This window comes from Myotis nattereri (genome assembly GCF_964212035.1).
Source record: "Myotis nattereri genome assembly, chromosome: X".
NCBI classification, from domain to species: domain Eukaryota; kingdom Metazoa; phylum Chordata; class Mammalia; order Chiroptera; family Vespertilionidae; genus Myotis; species Myotis nattereri.
The window spans coordinates 127,870,092-127,883,603 of NC_138078.1; the positions used below are offsets into that span (position 1 = coordinate 127,870,092).

Consider the following 13,512-nt stretch of genomic DNA (forward strand, 5'->3'; position numbering starts at 1 on the left):
CTTCTTCTAGTCTACTGTAGAAACCTTCCATGGTGTTTTTTATTGTAGCTATGTCACTTTTCATTTCTTCCTGATTCTTGCATAGGTTGTTGATTATTTCATCCATCCGGTGAATGAATTGTACAACCATTACTCTGAATTCTTTTTCTGTCATGTTGCATGCTTCAATTTCATTAATTTCCTTTCTTGGTGACTCCTCATTTTCTTTCCTCTGGGGGTTGTGTTGTCTTCCCATTCTGATTATCTCCAGATGGCTCAAACGTCAGGTTGTATGGGCCTGGGCCAGGGTGGGCAAACGTTTTGACTCGAGGGCCACAATGGGTTCTTAAACTGGACCAGAGGGCCGGAACAAAAGCATGGATGGAGTGTTTGTGTGAACTAATAAAAATTCAAAGTAAACATCATTACATAAAAGGGTACGGTCTTTTTTTTTTTCGTTTTATTCATTTCAAACAGGCCAGATCCAGCCCGTGGGCCGTAGTTTGCCCATGGCTGGCCTGGGCCATGTGCAGTGGGAGCTTTGCACCACCCTAGTGTCACTGAAGAGCTCTGACACTAAGATGTGTGGTTGTGGTGAGTTGGTGGGAACCAGGCTCGCTCAGAGTCAGCGTTACCAGCACTCAGTGTGGCCTCATGTGCACACTTAGAATTAGGGACCCTGCCTGCACTGTGCTGAAACAGAAACCCCCCCTGGAGTGTGTTGAAAATCAGAGCCCCTTAGCGTGCGCCAGGAGTCATGGTTCCCCAAGAATCCATTATCAGAGTCTCTGTTGCTTCGTGCAGACTTGCATTGAGAATCAGGGTCCCTTGTGCACATGCCCCAAGAATTGGCATCACTGGCTCTTAGTATGAATGCACAGGGAATCAGGGATCCCAGGCGCAGGTGATAAGAAACACAGTCAAGTCACTGGTGCTTGGTGTTGCCATCTGCCCAGAGAATCGGGGTCCTGGGGCCCGTGTTGTGAGGAACAAGTTCCCAGTGTTCACGCACTTCCTGGCCAAGGCTCCCTTAGCCTGTGCTGCATGGGACGAGTTCCCGGTGTTTGCGCACTTCCTGGCCAAGGCTTCCTTAGCCTGCGCTGCAAGGGAAAAGTTCCCGGTGTTCCGGCACTTCCAGGCTAAGGTCCCAGTAGCAGCACTGAGGCCCTGCAAGGGATGGGTCTATCAGTTACTATGGCGCTGCCTGTGAGCCTGCGGGGAGGGGGATGGGCTCTGTTACTCATGGATCTGCCATGGGGATTTCTGGACTCTTGGTGTTGTGGCTCTGTAGCTGTGGTCACAGGTCTCTGTCCCCAGTGGCTGCAGGGTCCTGGTTTGCATCTGAAACCAGACTGGGTGGTGCTGAGGCCAGGATCCTAGTCTCAAGCAGCTCTGTTTCTCAAGATGGCATAGTCTCTGTTCCTGTGCTGGCTGCCCAGGAGTATCCACACTGGGAGCAGGCTCCACCATCTAAGACTGCCCAGTTTAGCAGCCCCTTAGAAGACCTGCAGAATCTAACTGTCCCTAGCTCATACACACAGACACCACACACGTCCACACACTCCTCTATCACTCCCTCATGCTCTCACACTCTCTCCCTCCCTGCCTTCCTGCCGGTCGCCATCTTTGGATATGCACATTTTAAAGCTCCCAATACATACTGTTAATTTTTTTCATAATTGCCAACAGCAATATATCCATATTCCCATTTCCTTGCACCCTTCCAAAACCTAAATATTTTTATACTTTTTATTATTTTTGTTTTCAAAGATACTATTTATTCTAATTAAAAGTAGTTTTGAAGTTTCTCAAAACAAGTTCAGAAGAATACTATACTAATGCTAATTCTTAGCTTCTTTAAGCATTATAAAAATCCTCTCCATGAAATACAAAAGAAGCAACTTTAATCTCTAAATTACTTGGCACATCTGTGTGAATTCTTAACAATCTGCTTGTATTCAACATATTTGCATACATCTCCATTTATCCCAACTGGATCAGGATTATATTTTACTCCCCTATAAAATACCTCTAGTACATAGCATAATGTTTCATACACAGAGAGAAAATGATGTATATATTGAGTTTAATTGGGTATTTTTATGCCCTGATGAAAAGTTAAGCTCATGGTGGGCAAATACAGAAACATGGTACTGATGGTACCAGAACTGATTTTTTTTTTTTAAATCCTGGCTCTGCTGTGCACAAACTCTCTTTGAGCCTCAGCTTCCCCATCTATGAAATGAGGGAGTTGGTCTGTGATGTTTCTCAACCACTACAGATCTAACATAATTCTATTCCAAGGTCCTCAGTGTGTGTAGGGATTGGGATGGCACGGTATGGGAGAGTTGTGTGTCTTCATGTGAACACGTGCATATAAATGTGTGAGGGAAGAGTGATTTATGGATGCTCTCTATTCTCTGCTGGGAGTCCATAGAGATAAGGAAAAAGGTGAAGATGCAGCAACAAGTTTGAACACCAATTAGATAAAGCTTCAAAATACACAAGTCATTCTAATAAATTTTTTTGAGATGCCTGTTCTGCGCCATTGTGGTAAAAGATCCCATGATGCTCTGTGCAGCTGAAGGTCATATTAAAGAGCCAACATTTGCATTGTTCTTTCCCCACTAAAATAGCAACTAAAAAAGTATGTGTAGCTTAGTTCTTAATTAAAATTAGCAAGAGAATTTGTAACATGAGTTAGTAGCCCCCTGAGGCTGACTCTGAATGGGTCTAATATTAAGAGCCTCTATCTAATTAACACTTGAAAAAAAGTTTTATGCCAAGGATAGATCACTTCATTGGTGGCATGTCTTGATACCATGGCCTCATGAATAAATTACTGTCTGGTTTTTAGTTGGAGATTTTGTGTGTGGTAATAAGAGTGATCAGAAAAGGGGATAGCAAATTAATAGGGTACCACAAGCATCCAACATTCTGGTCACAAAATATATTAGGCACAGACCTGAAGCCAGGGCCTCACTATGTACCATCAACCTGTGGGAATCTGCTCCTCTGCCTTCTTTTATTAAATACTAGTGGCCTAGTGCACGAAATTTGTGCACAGGGGGTGGAGGGGTTCCCTCAGCCCAGCCTGCACCTTCTCCAATCGGGGACCCCTTGGGGTATGTCTGACCACCAGGATCAGGCCTAAACTGGTGGTCAGCCATCTCTCTCACAATCTGGGACCGCTAGCTTCTAACTGCTCACCTGCCTGCCTGCCTGCCTGATTGCCCCTAACTGCCTCTGCCTGCCTGCCTGATTGCCCCTAACCCCTCTGCCTGCCTGCCTGATCACCCCTAATCTCTCTGCCTGCCTGCCTGATCACCCCTAACTACCTCTGCCTGCCTGATCACCTCTAACTGCCCTCCCCTGTCTGCCTGTTCTTGCCCCCAACTGCCTCTGCCTGTCTGATCACCCCTAACTGCCCTCCCTTGCTGGCCTGATCTTGCCCCCAATTCGTGCATGGGGTGGGGGGATTCCCTCAGCCCAGCCTGCACCCTCTCCAATCGGAGACCTCTTGGCAATCTGGGACCACTGGCTCCTAACTGCTCACCTGCCTGCCTGCTTGATTGCCCCTAACTGCCTCTGCCTGCCTGCTTGATCACCCCTAATTAACCTCCCCTGCCAGGCTGATCTTGCCCCACTGCCCCCCCCCTTGCTGGCTTGGTTGCCCCTAAATGCCTCTGCCTTGGCCCCCACCACCATGGCTTTGTCTGGAAGGAAGTCAGACATCCGGAAGAGGGCCGGTCAACCCAGTCTAATTAGCATATTACCCTTTTATTAGTATAGATAGATTATATAGAGTAGGATTGCTTAAATGGGGGAGGAAGCCTTTTTCAGCAGGAGGAGATGCTCTTGGCAAGGGGTACTCAAACTACGGCCCGCGGGCCACATGCAGCCCACCGAAAACATTTATCCAGCCCGCCGGGTGTTTTTGCCGCCGCTGTGTGCATAGGAATTTGTTCACAGTTTTTTTTTAAACTATAGTCTGGCCCTCCAACAGCCTGAGGGACAGTGAACTGGCCCCCTGTTTAAAAAGTTTGAGGACCCCTGCTCTTGGCAGACAAAAACACATAATCCCTGTATCTAGACTGATAGCCAGCCATATGCACTATACTGCCAAACTGGTCATTAAAAAATTGAACCGCTTTCTTACACCTTACACCAAACAACTGTTGTCCTTAAAACCCCTCCTCAGCCCCCACCTTAGGTTCTGCCTTTGTAGTTCACCCAGATTAGGTTCTGATTGGTCAGTTTCTATGCCAATCAGCATCAAAAGCTCCACCTCCTATGCAGCCATTGGCTCCTGGCACTTCACCCAGATTTGGTTCTGATTGGTCGGTTTCTATGCCAGTCAGCATCTCCGGGCCTATCTCTGGGCCTGATCAAAGAGGCAGGGCTGATCAGCAGCCCCCTGGAGGCCCAGAGAGAAACAGAGGCTCAGCTGCTGGCAAAGCCCGGAGAGGAAGAGAGAGGCAACGGCTGATCAACAGCTGCCACAGAGGCTGTGGATCAGAACCTGCCTCTCTCTCTGCAGGCCTCTCTCTGGGCCTGATCCTCAGCCCCCTCAGCAGTCAGTGCTGAGTCGCCACAGCAACCCAGCACTGACTTCTGGTTTTCGGTGGAGCCTTGGTCATTGTGGACGTTATGGACCCTGGCATTTGAATCAGGGAGTCTTTCCACAGATTCATTGTGAAGAACCACAGTTATCAATACAAACTGCAGTACTTGAGAACACAAAGAAAATTAAAAATCATTTTCTTGCCCAGTCAGCATGACTCAGTGGTTGAGCGTCTACCTATGAACCAAAAGGTCACTGTTCAATTCCAGGTCAGGACACATGGCCCAGTAGAGGCATGCAGGAGGTAGCTGATAGATGATGTTTCTCTCTCGTGGAAGTTCCTATCTCTCTATCCCTCTCCCTTCACCTCTCTCTAAAAATCAATAAAAACATATTTTAAAAAATCATTTTTAATGGGTTAACTGATGGCTGAGAGCAGAAAATATTTTCCCAGGGTCACACAAGTGTTAAAGTAGCAGAACCTGGACAAGAACCTAAGTTCAGTAGAAAATATTGAAGAGCACCCCTGCTCCTGTTTCATTCACACAACCAATATTGAGTATCTACTTTGTTCCGGGCATAGTGCTAGGTATTGGGGACATATCTGAGAACAGGCAGATCTGTCTTCCTGGAAGCTTTCTAGGATGGCTGCTTCTTGACTGACTATAAAGCCACATCTGAAGTCCATTTGTACTAGAACCAAAATATCAGTATTCACTTTACTGTAAAGCAGTGGTTCTCAACCTGTGGGTCGCGACCCCTTTGGGGGTCAAATGGCTCTTTCACAGGGGTTGCCTAAGACCATTGGAAAACACATATGTAATTATATTTTGTTTTTGCAATTAATCACTATGCTTTAATTATGTTCAATTTGTAACAATGAAATGGAGGGTCACCACAACATGAGGAACTGCATTAAAGGGTCGCGGCATTAGGAAGGTTGAGAACCACTGCTGTAAAGAGTCCAAAGGACCTCATTTTGGTGACTGAATGACTTCCAGGTTTCCTTTACTTGCTACATCCTCTCAACAATGTACAAAGGACTAGGAGCCATTTATATTCCTCTTTGTTGTGAAATTTCCAAAAGTGTCCTCTCTTCTCTATCAATTGTATTATGGGGACACTAAAATGGAAGCAGCATCCTGTCAAGGTCATCAATGCCAACCATGGATTTTACCAAATTCACAGTGCCTTTGAGCCTACATTTTCATTAGTTTAAAATGTGTAATGTTTGTTTCAGGAAGAAGAAAATGAACTAAAAACATGTTCCATCAAGTCAGACAGCTGTAAGTGACTGAACCTGGACCAGAAACCAGGCATTTTTTACTCTGCAGAGACCAGATGAGAAAATTTTTTTGCACGTGGGACGAAGACAAGCAGACATTTCCAAGATAATCATCAGAACTAATGGGTCATACATCCACAGATATTTATTGAGCCCTTGCTATGTAGCACATTTGTGCAAGGAGATGAATATAGAGTGATGAACCAAACAGACAAGAGTCTGGACTCTCAGAATTTAAAAACAGTGACAGCCAATCTTAGGAACTTTATAAGGCTGACATTCTATCACTCCACCTTCCAGCTGTGTAAATTCTAGTTCACTATTTATTTCCAATTAGGGTTTTCAGGGTGCAGGGTAAATAAATCACTATTCTGTTCTGCCCTCTGAGCTAATTCTGAAAGTATCCCATATACCCTCATTTATAGATTTTCTAATTTCTGCCTACATTATTGAATGTTCTCAGAAAGCTAAGGAGAAAAGGAAGACCACAGCTTCCTGCCATCTTGACAGTATATGATTCCCAAAATGTATTCCCAAACTCTTACTGAGTTACAGTTCTAATATCCAGCTTTCTGCTTGCCATCTTCACATGTTTCTCATTTGTTCTCCTTGGTTCTGTGAATGACAGTCATCTATGCCCAAAGTCTTGGCATCTTTTATTCTTCCCTTCCTCATGCTCCGCACCTCTAATTACTTGTCAAGTCTTCTCTATTCTACCTTTGGACTCTCTCTCCCATCTGTTTGCTTTCCTCCAACATCTGAAGGGACTGTGGTGGCTAATTCTGTATACCAACTTACTGGGCTAAGGATGCCCAGAGAGTTGATAAAACATTATTTCTGGACATGTCTATGAGAATGCTTTTGGAAGAGATTAGCATTTGAATCAATAGACTAAGTAAAGAAGATCACCCTAGAAATGTTGATGGGCATTATCCAGTCTATGGAGGGCCTAAATAGAATAAAAAGGCAAAGGAAGGGCAATTTACTCTCTCTGACTGAGCTAAAACATTTATTGTCTACTGTCCTTGCACATCTACACTCCTGGTTCTCAGACCTTTGGACTTGGACTTAAACTTACACCATCAGCTTTTCTGGTTCTCAAGCCTACAGACTGTGACTGAATTATACCACTGGCTTTCCTGGATCTCCAGTTTACAGACAGCAGATTGTGGGACTTTTTGGTCTCCATATCACATGAGCCAATTCCTATAATAAATATACATATATATGTTCTCTTTCTCGAGATAACCCTAAGATGGGGACTAAGATTCAGACAAGACCAGTGAACTGCCAAGATCACACTGTTCATAAACAGCAGAATTGGTGTTACAGCCAATGTATATCTGACATCAAAGTGCATAGTCATGCACTATGGCAAATATGACCCTTATTTACTCTCACTTGTCCAACTCCAATCGTTTTTTAGACCTTATTTACTGTCTCTCTTCAGCCTTTACTACAAAATGTTTCTGATTAATCTTCCTAAAGCACAGTTTTTGCTAAAAGCTTTTATCATTGCTTTCTAAATCTTATCAGTTGCTTGGTATATTCGAAGATCAAAAACAAGATCAGCCGAAACCGGTTTGGCTCAGTGGATAGAGCGTCAGCCTGCGGACTGAGAGGTCCCGGGTTCGATTCCGGTCAAGGGCATGTACCTGGGTTGCGGGCACATCCCCGGTGGGGGATGTGCAAGAGGCAGCTGGTCGATGTTTCTCTCTCATCAATGTTTCTAACTCTCTCTATCTCTCTCCCTTCCTCTCTGTGAAAAATCAATAAAATATATTTAAAAAAAAAAAAAAAAAGATCAACATGGCTTAACCATAGTAGTTGCAAGAATGTTTTCATCATCTTGGTGTCTTTCTTCTTGTGCCTGAGAAGTAATACTTAACTTCTGTAGTACTCCTTAAATCATAATTTTTCTCTAGTTCCATAGATGTATATTATCTCTTCAACTAAAATGTAAACTCTTTTAGGTAAGGTACCATGGTTTATTTATTTCTTTTTCATTTAATTTATTAGGGCGACACTGGTTAACAAAATTCTACAGGTTTTGGGTGCACAATTCTATAGCACATCATCTGTACACTGTATTACATGTTCACTACCCCAAGTCAAGTCTCCCTTCATCAACATTTATATCCCCTATACCCTCCTCTACCTCCCCACCCCCTCACCCCTACAATCACCACATTTTGTTCATGTCCATGAGTTATTTCTCTTTCTTTTCTTTTTTTTTTAATATATTTTATTGATTTTCTACAGAGAGGAAGGGAGAGGGATAGAGAGTTAGAAACATCGATGAGAGAGAAACATCGATCAGCTGCCTCCTGCACATCTACTGGGGATGTGCCCGCAACCCAGGTACATGCCCTTGACCGGAATCGAACCTGGGACCTTTCAGTCCGCAGGCCGACGCTCTATCCACTGAGCCAAACCGGTTTCGGCTTCTTTTCTTTTTTGATCAATGCCCTCCAACAGTCCCCACCCAGGTCCCTCCCCCGGACAGCTTTCAGCCTGCTCTCTGTCTATTAGTCAGTCTCTATTTTGATTGCTAGTTTATTTTGTTCATTAGGTTCCTCATATAAGTGAAATCATATGGTACTTGTTTTTCTCTGACTGGCTTACTCACTTAGCATAATGTTTTCCAGGTCCATCTATACTATCAAAAAGGGTACGTTTTCCTTCTTTTTTATGGCTGAGTAGTGCTATGGTTTATATGTCTTCATATGTACCTCCACAGTGTCAGGGCGGGGGGAAAGAAATTTTAAAATACTGAAGAGAGAGTGATTAAGTAATATACAAAAGAACTACTTTTGTATTCCAGCTGTCCTGAAGGACTCTTGAGTATAGAACACACAGATGCTGCCCAAAACTTTCAAGTTGGAAAGCTTATAAGCACTTAGTTAGCCATGCTGCGCATTCTATTTGTTCCCACTGACCCCATCTTTACTTTTTTCCACTGTTTTGTAAATTACCTATAATAAAATAAGTTTGGCATTGTTGTTTCTTGAAGGCAAGCACTAAGACTCAATCATCTCAGTGTTCACCCTCTCCCACAGCACCCAGTGTATTACTTTGCACATGCTAGATGAATAAATGATTTTTAAATATATTTTTATTGATTTCAGAAGGAAGGGAGAGGGAGAGAGAGATAGAAAGATCAATGATGAGAGAATCACTGATTGGCTATCTCCTGCACGCCCCCTCCTGGGGATCGAACCTGCAACCTGGGCATGTGCCCCCCACCAGAATCAAACCCTGGACCTTTCAATCCACAGGCCGACGCTCTATCCACTGAGCCAAACCGGCCAGAGCAATAAATGATTTTAAAATAACGTATAATAACAGTAATAGGTTAAAAGAAGATATACCACAGTCTGTGGACCTTCAGTTTGCACTGATTTATCATTCTGATTCTTCCAAATGGATCATATCCCAAATGGAATTCTTCATTGCCCCAAACCAGTCCCTCTGCTATCTCCCTTATCCTGTTTTTGGCATCAGTGGCACAAAGAATCTTCCAGTATCCCAGACTGGATACTTTAGGGTCTCGTTAATGAAAGTAAAATGTACATAGCAATACATCAAGTTGAACTGTTCAGTAGACATTTGGAAACTAAGGCAGAGGTGGAATGGCTACTTTTAGCAATGAGGAAGGGTCTTGTCCTTCCTTTGAGACTGTAGAAAAGAATGATAAATATGAACAGAAGCAGAGATGAGTTGAAGTGGGGAGAAGAGGATATGTAAGGGACTCGGTCTCATCAATGTAGAAGAGGTCATTGCTAAGGCTGGGAGTAGAGGCTTGAGGAGAGGAGGTCTCGAATAACTGGTTTCTGGAACTCCCTTGGGTATTGACAAGATTGAAATTCTGCAAGGATCCTGAATCAACCTGACAACCTTAAATAAAAGTCCCATTGTTTGCAGTTTTTGAAAAATGACTGTAGGGGCTGACTAAATTAAAATTTTATCCTGGGCAATTTATGGGTATAAGATGAATGTGCTTTGGGTAGAGTGGCCCACTTACACAGGTCCCATTTATAGCATAGGTAGCACATAGCTCCTCTTATAAAAACAATAATTCTAGATACAGTGTGAGATTATTCTCCTTTGCAATTCTCCATTGCAGTATGAGGATGGAATAGAAATTCAATTCCAAATTGTTAGTCTTCTTTATCATTATTATTAATTAATTTTACTTGAAAAAATATGTCAGTACCTATATTTTTGTTCTTTTAACCTCTTACAAACTTCAGCTTTCTATAGGTCATTTTTCACCTTCTTTTTTTAGGGATTTTATTATTTTATTTTTTTCTTTATTGATTAAGGTATTACATATGTGTCCTTATTCCCCCATTGCCCCCCCACCCCCACTCATGCCCTCACCGTCCTGGTGTCTGTGTCCCATTGGTTAGGCTTATATGCATGCATGCTTATTTTAAAGTAAAGACGCAGGGATCTGGTGCGATTCCGTCCTGCACAGATGCCATTTATCTCCATCCACCTTCTCTCTCACTTAAGTGCATGCTCCCACTCCATGGAAGATTCTATGGACATGGACATGAGCTTTCTGAGGCCCCAGAACTATCTTTTTGGCTGTGAACTAAAGGCAAACAAAGATTACAACTTTAAGGTGGATAATGATGAAAATGAGCACCAATTATCTTTACAAACAATTAGTTTATGGGCTAGTGCAAAGGATGAACTGCACATTGTTGAAGCAGAGGCAATGAATTACAAAGGCAGCTCAATTAAAGTAACACTGGTAACTTTGAAAATGTCTGTACAACCAATGTTGTCCCTTGGTGGCTTTGAAATAACACCACCTGTGGTCTTACAGTTGAAGTGTGGTTCAGAGTCTGTGCATATTAGTAGACAGCACTTAGTAGCTGTGGAGGGAGTTCCAGAATCAGAAGATGAAGAGAAGGATGTGAAACTTCTAAGTATGTCTGGAAAGCATTCTACCCCCTGGAGGTCATAGCAAGGTTCCACAGAAAAAAGTAAAACTTGCTGCTGATGAAAATGATGAGGATGAAAAAAAAAAGAAACAGATTAGAAAAAAAAAAAATGATGAGGATGATGAGAAAGGATGATGATGACAATGATGATTTTGATGATGAGGAAGCCAAAGAAAAAGCTCCAAGAAAGAAATCCATGAGATAGTCCAGCCAAAAATGCACAAAAATCAAACCAGAATGAAAAAAGACTCAAAACCATCAACACCAAGATCAAAAGATCAAGAATCCTTAAAAAAACAGGAAAAAAACCTAAAACACACTTTAGGACCTAGTTCTGTAAAAAAACATTAAAGCAAAATGCAAACAAATATAGAAAAGGATGGTTCTCTTCCCAAAGTGGAAGCCAAGTTCATTAATTATGACTGATGTGAAGGCTATTCAAGATCTCTGGCAGTGGAGGAAGTCTCTTTAAGAAAATAGTTTAAACAGTTTGTTAAAATTTTCCGCCGTATTTCATTTCTGTAACAGTTGCTATCTGGCTGTCCTTTTTATAATGCCGAGTGAGAACTTTCCCTACCATGTCTGATAAATGTTGTCCAGGTTCCATTGCCAAGTTGTATTGTCCAAATGCCTGTTTAGTTTCTAAAGATGGAACTCCACCCTTTGCTTGGTTTTAAGTATGTATGGAATGTTATGATAGGACATAGTAGTAGTAGTGTTTAGATAAATGGGAATGGTGTGGAGACAACAATAAACATGTGAAATGAAACTCAGTATTTAAAAAAATAAAGATGCAGAAAAACATACAAAACAAATGTAGAGCTTAGTGAATTATACGAATAATATCATTGTAACCACCATCCAGGCTAAAAAAATTAGCCACCCCAGAAGCTCTTCCAAATGCCCCCTCACTCCATCCAAATATAACCACTATCTTAAATTTTAGAGTTATTATTATTATTATTATTATTATTATTTCATCACCCAAGGGTGAATCACTAGACACTATATAATAATTTTATTTTTTTAAAAAAACTTCATTCTTCTTTAATTAAAATTTGTTAATGTTGACACTACTGCAGATATCCCCATTCCATCTCTCCGTGGCCATCATCACACTATTGTCCCTGTTCATGGAGTATGCATATATGTTCCTTTTTTAAAATTGTTTTATTGCTTAAATTATTACAAAAAGTATTATATATGTCTCCTTTTTTTCTCTCTCTCCTTGACCTTCCCCTAGTCTCCCATACCCCCCAGTGTCTTGTGTCCATTGGTTATGCTTATATGCATGCATACAAGTCCTTTGGTTGATCTCTTACCCACCCCCCCAACCCTCCCCGGCCTTCCTGCTGTAGTTTGACAGTCTGTTCTATGTTGCTCTGCCTCTGTATCTATTTTTGTTCATCAGTTTATAATGGTCTTAATTATCCATAAGTGAGTGAGACCATGTGGTATTTTTCTTTCATTGACTGGCTTAGTTCACTTAGCATAATGCTCTCCAGTGTTCTTTAGCTAATCTCTTCACCTTCTTTATCCAGTCACTTCAAACCCCTCCCTTCAGGCACCTGCCAGTTTGTTCCATGTATCCATGCCTCTGGTTCCATTTTTTTTTTGATACTTTTTTTTTCTTTTTTTCTTTTTTTTTTATTATTAGTTAAGGTATTACAAATGTGTCATCATCCCCCCTTTAACCCCCAACCTCCCCCCCACACACAAACTCATGTTCCCATCCCCCCGTTGTCCATGTCCATTGGTTTGGCTTATATACATGTATACAAGTCCTTCTGTTGATCTCTTCCCCTTACCCCCGCCCTCCCCTACTTTCCTTCTGGGGATTGATAGCCTGATCGCTGTTTCTCAGTCTTTGGGTCTGTCCTTTTTCATCAGTCTATGTTGTTCTCTATATTCCACAAATGAGTGAGATCATGTGGTATTTATCTTTCTCTGACTGGCTTATTTCACTTAGCATAATGCTCTCCAGTTCCATCCATGCTGTTGCAAAAGGCAAGAGTTCCCTTTTTTTTACCGCAGCATAGTATTCCATTGTGTATATGTACCACAGTTTTCTAATCCACTCATCTGCTGATGGGCACTTAGGCTGTTTCCAAATCTTAGCTATGGTGAATTGTGCTGCTATGAACATAGGGGTGCATATATCCTTTCTAATTGGCGTTTCTGGTTTCTTGGGATATATTCCTAGGAGTGGGATCACAGGGTCAAATGGGAGTTCCATTTTTAGTCTTCTGAGGTAGCTCCATACTGTTCTCCACAGTGGCTGCACCAGTCTGCATTCCCACCAGCAGTGCAGAAGGGTTCCTTTTTCTCCACATCCTCTCCAACACTTGTTGTTTGTTGAATTGTTGATGATAGCCATTCTGACAGGTGTGAGATGATAACGCATTGTCGTTTTGATTTGCATCTCTCGTATAATTAGTGACTTTGAGCAGGTTTTCATATGTCTTTCTGCCTTCTGTATGTCCTCTTTCGAAAAGTGTCTATCTAGGTCTGTTGCCCATTTTTTTATTGGATTGTTTATCTTCCTTTTGTTAAGTTTCATGAGATCCCTGTATATGTTGGAAATTAAACCCTTATCGGTGGTATCATTGGTAAATATGTTCTCCCATGTAGTGGGTCTTCTTGTTGTTTTTTTGATGGTTTCCTTTGCTGTGCAAAAGCTTTTTATTTTGATGTAGTCCCATTTGTTTATTTTCTCTTTAGTTTCCATT

General features: G+C 42.1%; 1 pseudogene across 1 annotated transcript; it reads left to right on the forward strand.

Moving 5' to 3' along the window:
* The first annotated feature begins 10,362 nt into the window (after positions 1–10,362).
* On the forward strand, positions 10,363–11,255 carry LOC308512161 (nucleophosmin-like; annotated as a pseudogene). Its single transcript has one exon. The product of its transcript is annotated as a nucleophosmin-like (transcript).
* The last annotated feature ends 2,257 nt before the right edge of the window (positions 11,256–13,512 follow it).